The sequence below is a fragment of the Aegilops tauschii genome, chromosome 4 (genome assembly GCF_002575655.3).
Source record: "Aegilops tauschii subsp. strangulata cultivar AL8/78 chromosome 4, Aet v6.0, whole genome shotgun sequence".
In the NCBI taxonomy this organism is placed as follows: Eukaryota; Viridiplantae; Streptophyta; class Magnoliopsida; order Poales; family Poaceae; genus Aegilops; species Aegilops tauschii.
Genome location: NC_053038.3, coordinates 341,561,708 through 341,577,337, shown reverse-complemented (window position 1 = coordinate 341,577,337; position 15,630 = coordinate 341,561,708).

The following is a 15,630-nucleotide window of genomic DNA, read 5'->3' as shown; positions in this document are numbered from 1 at the left end:
TAATTTTTTTATTAGAAATGGTAAATCAAAGCGGCCTTTTGAAGTTCTTTAGTAGGGGTGTTGTGCTTCAAATATATTTGATATCCAATTTGATATAAGCTAAACATTTTGGATATTCATTGTTGTAGTACCATGTTTGACATGTTGGAGTTATATATATATAGCCATGTAACCTTTCGTATTTACCCTATTATATAAGGGGTTTCGTGCATATATTCCACACCTGTACATGTATATATACTGGTCTAGGCCATCTGGAAATACAAGTTGCATATTCCTAACATGATATTAGAGCTAGGTCAATTTTTTGCACGCTGCAACTCCTGTTGTTGATCCACCTCGCGCCATTACCCTCGTCTGTGGCCGCCGCTGCTCTCCGTGCCTGCTCCTCTCCCCCTGTAGGTCAACACCAGGACGTGTTGTTCTTTTGTGGCCGCCAGTTCCTTCTTGTTGCCAATCGCTGCTGTCCTCGCCGGATCTCAGCCGCCGCCCTCGCTCCGATATGCATCAACGCCCGTGGTGGCTCTCTGCCTGAATCCCGATCCAGTGGGAGGATCCAGCCGCCAGGTCCTGCCCACGATCCAGCCGACCGGTTCCGCTCGTGACCCATCCGCCAGGTCCCGCCCACGATCCAGCCGCCAGGTCCCGTCGCTGCTGTAGCCGGGTCCCAACTGCCCTCGATCCAGCCGCCAGGTTCTGATCGAGACTCCTGATCGTCGGCCACCTCTGATTCCTTCGGCCTGATCCCGCCGCTGCTGCAGATTGAGGCTCCTGATTGTCTGTCTAAAAAAACAGGCGTGATGTCTCTGTCCTCCGGCTATGTTGCTGTTCCTCGCTGTCCGATGATTTTTTATGGTACCAACTACATTGAGTTTGTCGGCTTCATGCGCATTCACATGCGTGGCCTTCGTCTCTGGGGCGTTCTTTCTGGCGAGGTCCCCAGTCCGCCGTGTCCAGTTCCTCCTGTGACTCCTACTCCACCGACGCCACCGATTCTTGCTGCTGACGCTGATCAGGCTGCGAAGGATGCTGCTAAGCTGGCTGATGACGCTGTCGTTCTTGCTTATGATGAGCAGGTTTAGACCTATGAGGACGCACTTCAGACTTATCATGCAACTCTGTCTGCTTACACTCAGTGGCTTGATGATGATGCTCGTGCCGCAGCTGTTCTCACTGCTAGTGTTCTGCCTCAGTTTGCCTCTGAGTTTCTCGGCCTCTCTGCTGTATTTGAGATGTGGACTCGGCTTCGTCAGCACTATAAGCCCTCTGGTGATGCCTTATACCTGTCTGTGGTTCGTCAGGAGCATGCTCTTCAGCAGGGTGACTCCACTGTTGATGAGTTCTATGCATAGAGTTCTGCTATCTGGCGTCAGCTTGATTCTCTCCGCACTGCTGGTTGTCGTACTTGTCAGTGTTGCCAGGCTGTGCGGGCTGATTTGGAGTTTCATCGTGTCTACGGGTTCTTGTCTCGACTCCGTAAGGAGTTTGAGCCCCAGCGCTGAAAGGATCGATATAGTTGACTAGAGGGGGGGGGGGTGAATAGGCAACTAACAATTTTTAGCTTTTCTTTACCAAATTAAACTTTGCATCAAAATAGGTTGTCTAGATATGCAACTAAGTGAGCAACCTATATGATGCAACGACAACAAGCACGCAAGTAAGTAAGAGAAACAACACAAGTAAACTAGCGAAAGTAAAGGAACAAGATAACCAAGAGTGGAGCCGGTGGAGACGAGGATGTGTTACCGAAGTTCCTTCCTTTTGAAGGGAAGTACGTCTCCGTTGGAGCGGTGTGGAGGCACAATGCTCCCCAAGAAGCCACTAAGGCCACCGTATTCTCCTCACGCCCTCACACAATGCGAGATGCCGTGATTCCACTATTGGTGCCCTTGAAGGCGGCGACCGAACCTTTACAAACAAGGTTGGGGCAATCTCCACAACTTAATTGGAGGCTCCCAACGACACCACAAAGCTTCACCACAATGGACTATGGCTTCGCGGTGACCTCAACCGTCTAGGGTGCTCAAACACCCAAGAGTAACAAGATCCGCTAGGGATAAGTGGGGGAATCAAATTTCTCTTGGTGGAAGTGTAGATCGTGGCCTTCTCAACCAATCCCGAGCAAATCAACAAGTTTGATTGGCTAGGGAGAGAGATCGGGCGAAAATGGAGCTTGGAGCAACAATGGAGCTTTTGGGGGAAGAGGTAAGTTAACTTTGGGGAAGAAGACCCCTTTATATAGTGGGGGGAACAAACCAACCGTTACCCCCCCTCTGCCCCGAAGAGAGCGGTAGTACCGCTGTGCCAGCGGTACTACCGCTTGCAACACTAAGCGGTACTACCGCCCAAAAGCGTGGTACTACCGCTTGGTCCACAGCGCTACTACCGCGGAGGGAGGGCGGTACTACCGCACAGGAGCGGTACTACGGCCCCCCACAGCCGCGGCCAGTACCGTAAAACCCGACACGAAAAATGAGCCCTCGAATCGAGGCGGTACTAGCACGAGACCAGAGCGGTACTACGGCTTGGGGCCACCAGCGGTACTACTGCTCTGGAGCGGTACTACCGCGCCCAGAGCGGTACTACCGCTTGTGGCACCCAAGCGGTACTACCGCTCCGTCCCGCGGTACTACCGCTGGGACCAGAGATAGCACACACACGGAGCTACTAGCGGTACTACTGCTCTGGGCGGTACTACCGCTCCGGAGCGGTACTACCGCTTGTACCACCCAAGCTGTACTACCGCTCTGGCCCGCGGTACTACCGCTGGGACCAGAGAGGGCACAAAGAAAGGAGAATCCAAGCCCATCAACGAAACGGAAAGGCTCGGAGGGAGGGGCAAAGGAAGTGTACGTGATGATTCCGCCCTAGCCTTTCCAAAGCGGACCCCCTCTTGATAGTACGGTGATCCCTATGAAACTAGTCCACCAAACTAATCCGAAAGGACTACACCGTCTTCGCTTTAAGTTCCGAGGGGAGGATATCGTGTCGTGCCCAAAAGAATGAATCTCTGAAAAACACTCAACGCACACGATTAGTCCGCAAAAGCATTGTCATCAATCACCAAAACACCTTAGGGATAAATATGCCCTTACAATCTCCCCCTTTTTGGTGGATTGATGACAATACGGGATTTGCACAACTGGGAAAAAACAAATGGCATAAGCAAACCCCAAGTCTCTAAAATATAGACGGGCTCCCCCTAGATGTGTGCCATCAAGATAGGTGCTTTGAGCTGCACGACACACATACTAGGATCAACACTCCCCCTGTATTTTAGAGACCAACAACCTAAGCGAGAAACAAGATAGCAGGATATATAACATAATTAAGCATATAACTCAAGAGATATCAAATGACTAGAGACAAAGATAACGATATAATAATGATAGGGTAGCATATGTCTCACACCATATGACGCGAACTAAAGTCTTACGGAACACAAAACCAAGCAAACGCAAGTTCCAAGCAAAGCACAAGGTATCACATAACGAAAGCACAAAGGCAAAGACACACTCGCAGACGCAAATCCCTAAACTCTCTCCCCCTTTGGCATCGAGACACCAAAAGGGGCAAAGAGCTAACCTACGGCTCCAGGTGAGAGCATCAGGACTCTGCGTGATCATCTGCACTGCCGTCCGCGCCCGGAAACTGCTCGGCATCGGAGTCGGTCCACGGACAGTGCTGCTGGATCCACTCCTCCTCCTCAGTAATCTGACCCTCTGAGCCGCTAGTGACTGTCGCACCCATCTGACGCATCAGCTCCTTGTGTCGTCCTCTTGCCTTCTTCTCAGCCACATGAGTCATGTACTGACCATGAGACTCCATGCAGAACAGCTTCTTCATCTTGTGTTTCAGCTTCTTTGCCCAAGAGGGCTCTGCTGCAGAAGGCTCTGTCCCAGGTGGCACATACTCCTCATCATCATCCCCGGTATCAGCCTCGTCCTCGGTCTCCATGGCAGCAGCAGAAGATGGAGCTCCAGATCTACCCCAGTTATCCTTCTTCCTCAGACGCTTGATCTCATGAGAGACCAACTCTCCAGTCTCCAGCTGCTCATCAGGATAGGTACGTCTCCAGGCCCTCTCAATAAGCAACATGATGAACGGACCATAAATTGGGCACTTGCGCTCAGAGACAGCCGCCAAAAGCTCAGACCACATGACATGAGAGATGTCCAGAGACTCGCCGGTGTTTACGTCCTTCTCACGCTGGCAGAAGAGAAGCATGTCCACAAGGTAAGAGTGCACCATGTCCAGATTCCCAATGCGAGGGAAGAGAGTCTCGCGGAAGATGCGGTGAAGGATGTCCAAATAGGTAGACAACTCATAGGTTTCCTTCCTGGTCTCAGGGTGGACCTTCCGAGTACAGTAGGGCCAGAGGGCTTGCTTGTGAGTGGAGGTGGTATTCTGGTGAGGACGAAAACCAACTGGAGTCTCAAGCCCTTGATCTTCCACCTCAAGCAGCCCCATGAAGGCCTGCCACTTGACAGCTAGCACCTTTCCATTTGTCATCCAAGTCAGAGTCCTGTCTGCGTCAGTCCCTAGGTGAACAGTGGCAAAGAACTGTGCCAGCAAATCTGCATCAAAGTCTTTGTTGAACTGCATGATCCTGAGAATGTTCAACTGAGAGCACATCTGTAGAGCATCACCAAAGTACTCAGGGTCCTTCTCCATGGCATCCGTGTTGATGGAATGAACATTGACATAGAGATTCTTCTTGGCTTTGATCACATCAAAGTATGTGGAATACTGAAACCGGTTCCAGAACGGGCGGTTGACAAGATTGGGTTCTTGTTCTTCCTCATAGGGGTTGCGCCTTCGCTTGTCCCAGAATTCCCTGCTAGACATCTCAGTCACTTTCCTGCCACTTGGCTTTGGTCGGCTGGCAATCTTCTTCGTGCGAGGAGGATTAGCACTTGAGGAAGCACCCCCTGCCGGCTGTGGAGCACTGGAAGAACCACCTGCAGGCTCAGATGAGCGGTACCGCTTCGACGTTGAACGCCCAGGGTTGACACGACGGACTTGCTGCTCAGGATGTTCATCACCTGGAACCAGACACACGGACACAAGAAACAACCAGTAGAAACGATCAAAACCAAATAAACACAACAAAGATGGATCAACATGTGGTAGGAAACAATGGAACTGGGCATCCAGCGGTAGTACCGTGCCTGCTCAGCGGTAGTACCGCTTATCCTCATAAGCGGTAGTACCGCTCCTTGGAGCGGTAGTACCGCTCCAGCGGTAGTACCGCGCCATATGGGCGGTAGTACCGCTCGAGACGGGGCACGGCGGATCCCTACTGTCGTGGTCAGATCCGGCACTACCGGGGATGCCAAATTCAAAAATAAACCTACCAAACATCAATCCAAAGAGTCTAGTTGCCTTCTCCAACCTACCAAAGCCTAGATTTGGCCAAAAATCTAGAGATGCAACTACTATTGCCCCTAAAACGCAAGATCTGAAAACTAGACACGAAGAGAAGAGGAACGGGGGCAATACCGGCATCCATGGGAAGAGGACGAGGTGGGGATCGACTCCACCGAAGGAAATGGAGAGGAATGGTCCGGAGACGGAGGGCCGCCGGAGCCTTCCCGCGGCGAGATGGCGCTGGAGAGAGGAAGAGGAACCAGGGGACGAAGCAAATGGGTATGGGGTGGAGGAAACCACCCCTGCCCACGACTTAACCCCCTGGCCCCGCCCCTCAGCGGTAGTACCGTGGTGAGGGGCGGTAGTACCGCTTAGCCGAATAGGCGGTAGTACCGCTCTGTTGAGCGGTAGTACCGCTCCAGCGGTAGTACCGCTCCTTCACAACGGTAGTACCGCCCAGCGCAACACAAACTAGACTCTACACACATGGTGCAAAACGAAAGACGGGAAACAATGGCAAGAAGACCAACAAGAGCACTAGCAAGAGAACAAGAATCACACACCTCTATACGAGAGGGCGGTGGCCGAGGCCACCTATGTTTGAGTCACTTGGTATGGCACCGCGAAGAATTATCCTTGGGCCCATGACCAAAGCTCGTCTATGAAGCACAAGTACCATCAAAAATGGCTAATGTGGAAGAGTGAGATTAGTTTATGCATTGTGGGGGGAGGGAAAGTTCATTGAGAGAACAACACTCCCCCTACGTCCATGCCTACACCTAGACAAGAAAGCACAATGAATGTGAGGGGTGTGCAAAGGTTCAAACCACATTGCTCGAATCAATGATATTTAGCTCATGCCTTAACTCGCGAAATCTTGCTTCATCCAATGGCTTCGTGAAAATATCTGCAAGATTATCATGAGTGTTGACATAGTTGAGCTCGATCTCCCCTCGCCTAATATGATCCCGGATGAAGTGATACCGAATCTCAATATGCTTTGTCTTGAAGTGTTGCACCGGGTTGAGAGAAATCTTGATAGCACTTTCATTGTCACACCAAAGAGGCACTTTGTCACAAATGACACCGTAATCCTTTAAAGTTTGCCTCATCCATAAGAGTTGTGCACAACAACTTCCGGCCGCCACATACTCCGCTTCGGTGGACGAGAGAGACACACAACTTTGCTTTTGGAAGACCAACTTACCATAGAGCAACCAAGAAATTGGCACCCTCCGGAAGTGGACTTCCTATCCACTTTGTCTCCCGCCCAATCGGAGTCCGAAAAACCTACAAGCTTGAAGTTTGCTCCTCTTGGGTACCATAGGCCAAAGTTTGGGGTATGAGCCAAATATCGAAAGATTCGCTTGACCGCCACAAAGTGGCTTTCCTTAGGTGCGGCTTGAAACCGTGCACATATTCCCACACTCAACATGATATCCGGTCTAGATGCACAAAGGTAAAGCAAGGATCCAATCATAGAGCGATATACCTTTTGATCCACCGCTTTACCATTGGGATCAATGTCAAGTTGGCACTTGGTGGGCATTGGAGTGGAAGCCGGCTTGACATCACTTAGCTTGAATCTCTTTAGCCTGTCTTGAGTGTATTTGGCTTGGTTGATGAAGGTTCCTTCTCTTCTTTGTTTGATTTCGAATCCGAGAAAGAACTTCAACTCTCCCATCATAGACATCTTGAACTTTGAGGTCATGAGAGCGGCAAATTCTTCATTGAAAGCTTTGTTAGGGGAACCAAAAATAATATCATCAACATATAGTTGGCACACAAACAACTCCCCTTTGACCTTCTTAGTAAAAAGAGTGGGGTCGATTTTCCCGATTTCGAATCCACGATCTTGTAACAACTCCGTAAGATGCTCATACCATGCACGTGGGGCTTGTTTAAGGCCATAGAGCGCCTTGTGGAGTTGATACACATGATCGGGGAAATAGGGATCTTCGAACCCGGGGGGTTGTTTGACATATACCAACTCATTTATGGGACCATTAAGAAAGGCACTCTTCACATCCATTTGTTGCAAAGTGAAATTATGATGAGAAGCATAAGCAATCAACAAACGAATAGATTCAAGACGAGCAACGGGGGCAAAGGTTTCACCGTAGTCGATACCCTCGACTTGGGAGTAGCCTTGTGCCACTAGACGAGCCTTGTTGCGAACAATGATTCCATGAGCGTCTTGCTTGTTCTTGAATATCCACTTGGTTCCAATGACATTATGATTCCCGGTTGGCCTTGGCACTAACTTCCACACTTGGTTATGTTCGAAGTTGTTGAGTTCTTCATGCATGGCGTTGAGCCAATCCGGGTCCTCAAGCGCTTCATAAACCTTTTGGGGTTCGACACAAGAAACAAACGCATGATGTTCACAATAGTTTGCTAATTGTCTACGAGTGCTTACCCCCTTTCTTAGGCTTCCAACCACATTCTCCATGAGATGACCTTTGGTGGTGAGCTTGGAAGCGATCTTAGCGGCACGACGCTCCAATTCCTCCTCGGAAGTGAAGTGAGGAGGGGTAACTTGATCATCTCGAGCATCGTCTTGAGCTTGTTCTTGATCTTGAACTAGCTCGAGGGGAAGAACTTGACCTTGGGCATCATTTGGTGGATCACCACCATCTTGAGGTTGATCTTGCCCTTGATCTTGTTCATGAGGTTGAGGGCCTTCACTTTGTTCTTCGAAAGCGTGTGGGTCTTGGGTTGGTGATGGCTCCACTTGATTGGAGCATTGTCCTTCTCCTTCGGCCACAAGGGGTTCCTCAACGGGTAGGATATAACCAATACCCATTCTTCTTATGGCTTGGGGAGGAATTTCATCACCTACATCACAAGTACCACTTTGCTCCACTTGGGAGCCGTTATTTTCATCAAACTCCACGTTACACGTCTCCTCAATAAGTCCCGTGGACTTATTGAGAACACGGTAAGCATGGGAGTTTGTAGCATAACCAACAAATATGCCCTCATGAGCTCTAGTCTCAAATTTAGACAAACGAACACCTTTCTTGAGAATGAAACACTTACACCCAAACACCCGAAAGTACTTGAGGTTGGGCTTGTTCCCGGTGAGGATCTCATATGGAGTCTTGTTCAAGCCTTTGCGAAGATAGAGCCGATTTGAAGCATGACACGCGGTGTTGATGGCTTCGGCCCAAAAGTTGTATGGAGACTTGAACTCCGCCATCATGGTCCTTGCCGCATCCATCAACGTCCGATTCTTCCTCTCCGCAACACCATTTTGTTGAGGGGTGTAAGGTGCGGAATATTGATGCTTGATCCCCTCATCACTGAGAAACTCATCCAAGGTGTAGTTCTTGAACTCGGTGCCGTTGTCACTTCTTATTGTCAAGATCTTTGTATTGTGTTGACGTTGGGCTTCATTTGCAAAGTCAATGACTGTTTGTTGGGTCTCACTCTTCCTCTTGAAGAAATACACCCACGTGTATCTAGAGTAGTCATCCATAATTACCAAGCAGTACTTTCTACCCCCAAGACTATCAAAGGATGGAGGCCCAAAGAGATCCAAATGAAGGAGCTCCAACGGCCTCTTCGAGTAAATAAGAGTCGTGGGAGGGTGAGCCTTCTCATGAAGCTTTCCTTCGATACAAGCACTGCAAGCACGATCTTTGGCAAAACTAACGTTCGTTAGTCCACGAACATGGTCCCCCTTGAGAAGACTTTGCAAAGATCTCATATTGACATGGGCTAAACGGCGATGCCACAGCCACCCCACGTCAACTTTAGCCATTAGGCATGTCGCGGTCTTAGTGGGTTGCTCCGAAAAGTTAATCACATAGAGACCGTTCTCGACATGCCCAACAAAGGCTACTTTAAGAGTCTTGCTCCACAAGAGGGCCACGGTATCAATATCAAAGAAGGTGGCAAAGCCCATGATAGCAAGTTGACGAACGGAAAGTAAATTGTATGCAAGGGACTCAACTAGCATGACCTTCTCGATCGTGAGATCATGAGAAATGGCAACTTTGCCGAGTCCCAGTACCTTAGAAGACGAGGCATCACCCCACTCGACATTGGTGGGCATAGATGGATTCTTGTGCACGTCCACCACCAAGTCCTTACTTCCGGTCATATGATTTGTAGCTCCACTATCGAGCAACCATGATCCCCCACCAGAAGCAAACACCTACAAGAGATCAATGCTTGGTTTTAGGTACCCATTTTGTAATGGGTCCTTTGATGTTAGCAACAAGGGTCTTAGGAACCCAAATAGACCATTCAATGTACTCATGAGGAGAACCAACGAATTTGGCATAAACATGCCCATCACTAGCACGGCATAACACATAAGAAGGATTAAAGTCGCCGGCTTTGTTGGAAGGAGTGGCATTGCTCTTCTTGACACCTCCACCCTTCGCATTGTTCTTCTTCTCCTTGGAAGCACCCTCTCCCTCCTTCACAAAAGTTTGCTTGAGAGGAGGAGGTCGCTTGGTCTTGTCATTCTTCTTCTTGTTCTTGGGATTGGGTGCGAACCCAATCCCCTCCTTGGCCACAACTTCCTTTTGATTGCTCAAGAGGTCGTTGAGGTTCTTCTCACCTTGTATGCATGACATGAGGCCTTTCTCAAGTTGCTCCTTTAGCTTAGCATTCTCCTCAACAAGATGCACATGCTCACAACACGGGTTAGTAGCATTTGCATTATCAATTAACACCATATGAGGAAAGGTGGCTTTCTCCTTTGTTAGCTTCACTTGGAGTTGATCATGAGACTCCTTGAGGCTAGCATGAACGCCCTTCAAGACTTTGTGAGCCTTGTCGAGGATGCCAAACTCCTCTTTGAGTCTAGCAAGATCAACCCCAAGTATAGCCTTCTCGGAGTTTAGCACACGAGACACAACAAGAGCATGATCAAGATCCTTCTTTAACTTAGCATGATCATCGTTGTATGACTCCTCAAGAGCCAAACGAAGACCACGCTCTTCGTCAAGAGCATTGGAAAGATCCGAAATCTCATCGGCATAGTCACGACTATGCCCCTCCATCTTAGAGATGGTATCTTCGTGAGCCTCGATCATGTCATTGGCTTCACCAAGTTGTTCCAAGAGAGCAACGAAGTGCTTCTTGGATTTTCCCTTGAGTTTACTCATAAAGATCTCAAACTCATTTTCCTCCACATTTGTTCCCTCATGTTCATCAATACTATCCGTCGAAGAAGGATGATTAATGATGGTAGTTTTGATGTTGGAGGTTACCTTATTGGTGGCTTTAGCCATGAGGCACTTGGCGGTGATGTTCTCATTGGGTGAGTCGAAGAGAGACACCCGTGGAGTCTTGGCAACGGCAACGGAGGCCATGGCAACCGACTCACTATCTTCATCATCGTCATCATCCTCATTGTACTCTTCTTGAACCACCAACGCCTTGAAGGGAGTCTTCTTGGTGAAGTTGCTCTTGTTGGGGAACGACTTGGCCTTGTCTTTTCTAATGAGCTTGCCACCATTGTCTTCCCTCTTCTCGTAAGGGCATTCCGCAACAAAGTGGCTCACATTGCCACAATTGAAGCAAGTCCTCATCCGTTGCTTGCCCTTTGCGCCACTTGAGTTGCTTTTGTTGAAGTTTGGCCTCGTGTTCTTCTTGCTCCAAAATTGCCTTGACGCAAGAGCCATGTGTTCATGATAGGCATACTTCGTATCTTCGAGGTTGCCCTCCTCTTCTTCCTCTTCATCCTCTTCCTCCATACTAGCCTTGGCCTTTAGAGCAAGGTTGGGCTTCTTTACTCTTTGAGAGCGAAGGACCGCATTGTCGGCGGTCTTGTCCAAGATGCTCATAGCAACAAACTCATCCAACACTTCACTTGATGACAAAGTGTGGAAGTCCGGCCTTTGACGAATTACAGAGGACATGGCTTTGTGGTAGGGCATCATTGCCTTGAGGAATTTGCGCTTGATCCAATTGTCATCCGTGTCCTTACTTCCATGATCTCGGAGAGAGACCGCAAGTTTGGTCACTCTCCGAAAAAGCTCACGAGGTTCTTCATCTTCTTTCATTGCAAACTCGTCGGCTTCATCTTGCACCACTTCATAGTTGGAGCGTTGAATGCTTGCGCTTCCCCGATAGAGGGAAACAACTTGGAGCCAAGCATCTTTGGCCACGGTGTAAGGCCGGAGATGAGGAAGATCTTCGGGCGGGATTGCTTCTTGGATGATGAAGAGAGCATTCTCATTGAATTGATGATCCACCACTTCTCTAGGAGTGAAGTTGCTTCGGTCATGCGGATAAAAGCCTTCTTCAATGATTCTCCAAAGGTTAGTGTTCACATGATTTAAATGACGCTTAAAACGATAGACCCAAGAATCAAAATCTACATTCTTCTCAATCTTAGGGGCCGGGCCGGCATGATTCAAATGAGTGGAAGGAAGCGGTCCACCATAGACGGGTGGAGGTTCCACATGGGCAAAGATGCCGGTGCCATTTTTATCACTAGAACAAGGAGCCTTCTCACTCGAAGCTTCCCCCTTGTCGGAGGTAGCATCCGTCACCTTGTTAGCGGGATCACCCACTTTCAACGGTGCGGTTGTAAGTTTAAGCCCTTCTAAGAATTTATTCAACATGCTTTCGACCTTGGTCATCATGGAGGTTTTCAATGTGTCCAACGCCACATTGAATTCCTCACGAGAGACCGCGGTTCCCCCATCTCCCGTAGACGAGACAGGATTTTCACCGGAGTGCTCCTCCGCACCGTCTACGACGTCAACCATACTCTTTGGACGGTAAAGTCCTTAATAAAGAGACGAGGCTCTGATACCAATTGAAAGGATCGATATAGTTGACTAGAGGGGGGGGGTTGAATAGGCAACTAACAATTTTTAGCTTTTCTTTACCAAATTAAACTTTGCATCAAAATAGGTTGTCTAGATATGCAACTAAGTGAGCAACCTATATGATGCAACGACAACAAGCACGCAAGTAAGTAAGAGAAACAACACAAGTAAACTAGCGAAAGTAAAGGAACAAGATAACCAAGAGTGGAGCCGGTGGAGATGAGGATGTGTTACCGAAGTTCCTTCCTTTTGAAGGGAAGTACGTCTCCGTTGGAGCGGTGTGGAGGCACAATGCTCCCCAAGAAGCCACTAGGGCCACCGTATTCTCCTCACGCCCTCACACAATGCGAGATGCCGTGATTCCACTATTGGTGCCCTTGAAGGCGGCGACCGAACCTTTACAAACAAGGTTGGGGCAATCTCCACAACTTAATTGGAGGCTCCCAACGACACCACAAAGCTTCACCACAATGGACTATGGCTTCGCGGTGACCTCAACCGTCTAGGGTGCTCAAACACCCAAGAGTAACAAGATCCGCTAGGGATAAGTGGGGGAATCAAATTTCTCTTGGTGGAAGTGTAGATCGTGGCCTTCTCAACCAATCCCGAGCAAATCAACAAGTTTGATTGGCTAGGGAGAGAGATCGGGCGAAAATGGAGCTTGGAGCAACAATGGAGTTTTTGGGGGAAGAGGTAAGTCAACTTTGGGGAAGAAGACCCCTTTATATAGTGGGGGGAACAAACCAACCGTTACCCCCCCCCTCTGCCCCGAAGAGAGCGGTAGTACCGCTGTGCCAGCGGTACTACCGCTTGCAACACTAAGCGGTACTACCGCCCAAAAGCGTGGTACTACCGCTTGGTCCACAGCGGTACTACCGCGGAGGGAGGGCGGGTACTACCGCACAGGAGCGGTACTACGGCCCCCCACAGCCGCGGCCAGTACCATAAAACCCGACACGAAAAATGAGCCCTCGAATCGAGGCGGTACTAGCACGAGACCAGAGCGGTACTACGGCTTGGGGCCACCAGCGGTACTACTGCTCTGGAGCGGTACTACCGCGCCCAGAGCGGTACTACCGCTTGTGGCACCCAAGCGGTACTACCGCTCCGTCCCGCGGTACTACCGCTGGGACCAGAGATAGCACACACACGGAGCTACTAGCGGTACTACTGCTCTGGGCGGTACTACCGCTCCGGAGCGGTACTACCGCTTGTACCACCCAAGCTGTACTACCGCTCTGGCCCGCGGTACTACCGTTGGGACCAGAGAGGGCACAAAGAAAGGAGAATCCAAGCCCATCAACGAAACGGAAAGGCTCGGAGGGAGGGGCAAAGGAAGTGTACGTGATGATTCCGCCCTAGCCTTTCCAAAGCGGACCCCCTCTTGATAGTACGGTGATCCCTATGAAACTAGTCCACCAAACTAATCCGAAAGGACTACACCGTCTTCGCTTTAAGTTCCGAGGGGAGGATATCGTGTCGTGCCCAAAAGAATGAATCTCTGAAAAACACTCAACGCACACGATTAGTCCGCAAAAGCATTGTCATCAATCACCAAAACACCTTAGGGATAAATATGCCCTTACAAGCGCGCTCAGTTGTTTGCTCGTGGTCGTATCTCCCTCATGGAGGCGCTTTCTGAGATCCGTGCTGAGGAGACTCGCCTCCGTGGCGTTGGTTTACTTGAGGTTCCCTCTGTGCTCGCTACTCGAGTTCCTGCTATGCCTGCTGCACCGACTCCTTCCCACTCGAGTGCTCCGCCGCTCTTGCCTACTCCTACGGGCGGCCTGGGTCGGTCTCGTCCTCATTGCGGCTACTGCAAGATGGATGGTCATGTTGAGTCTCGGTGCTTCCAGAAGAAGAAACACCTGCGTAAGGCGCGATCATCAGCTTCAGGGACTTCTTCTACTTCGACATCTTCAGCCACCGCCTTTACTGAGCAGGATATTCTGTGACTTAAGCGTCTGCTTGCCGCTTCAGGTTCTCCTTTTACGGGTACTGCAGGTTCTGTGACTGATGCTTCCCGCACTGAGCAACCACCCTCTACACAGTCAGGTACATCCTCGTGGTTTCTGGACTCCGGAGCTTCTTTTCATATGTCTTCTCATTCTTCAAATTTGTCCTCTCTTAAATCGCTTGATTTTCCTCTTCATGTACTCACTGCTGATGGTACTCCTCTTTCTATTGCTAGTCGAGGCAATCTTACCACACCTTCTTACTCTGTTCCTGGTGTTGCTCATGTTCCTCGACTTACCATGAATCTTTTTTCTGCCGGTTAACTTACTGATTCTGGTTGTCGCGTCATCCTTGACGTTGACTCTTGTTCTGTTCAGGATCGTCGAACGCACACTTTGGTTGGGGCTGGCCCTTGCCGCCATGACTCTCAGGGTCTTTGGGAGCTAGACTGGCTTCATGTTCCTTCCGCTACCACCACTATCGCGAGTCCATCCGCTTCTGTCGCTTCAGCTATTGGCTCCTTCCAGCAGTGGCATCATCGACTTGGTCATCTTTGTGGGTCTCGCTTGTCGTCATTAGTTCGTCGAGGTCTTCTGGGGTCTGTCTCAGGAGATGTCTTTTTAGAGTGTCAGGGCTGTAGACTAGGAAAACAGATTCAGTTACCTTACCCTACTAGTGAGTCGGTGTCTCAGCCTCCTTTTGATTTAGTCCATTCTGATGTATGGGGTCCGGCTCCCTTCGCTTCGAAAGGGGGCCATCGATACTATATTATTTCCATAGATGATTTCTCTCGTTACACTTGGCTTTATTTCATGACTTCTCGCAGTGAGGTTCTTTCCATCTATAAGCGTTTTGCTGCCATGGTTCACACTCAGTTCTCTTCGCCTATTCGTGTGTTCCATGCTGACTCCGCTGGGCGAGTATATTTCCAAGATGTTGCGTGGTGTTCTTGCTGAGCAGGGCACTCTTCCTCGGTTCTCTTGTCCTGGTGCTCGTGCTCAGAATGGCGTGACTGAGCGAAAGCATCGCCACCTTCTTGAGACGGTTCGTGCGTTGATGATCGCCGCTTCTCTTCCACCTCATTTTTGGGCCGAGGCTATATTCACCTCCACCTATCTCATCAACCTTCAGCCGTCCGCTGCTCTCCAGGGTGGTGTTCCTTTCGAGCGTCTCTTTGATCGTTCTCCTGATTATTCGACGCTTCGCTTGTTTGGTTGTGTTTGCTATGTTCTTCTTGCCCCTCGCGAACGCACCAAACTGACAGCTCAGTCTGTTGAGTGTGTTTTCTTAGGCTATAATGATGAGCATAAGGGCTATCGTTGTTGGGATCCTATCGGTCGTCGGATGCGTATTTCTCGGGATGTGACTTTTGATGAGTCTCGTCCCTTCTACCCGCGTCCATCTTCCTCGACCTTTTCTGTGGAGGATATCTCTTTCCTCACTTTTCCCGACACACCTATCACTCCAGTTGAGCCCTTGTCTCCCCGTCCTGCTCACTCTACTTCTC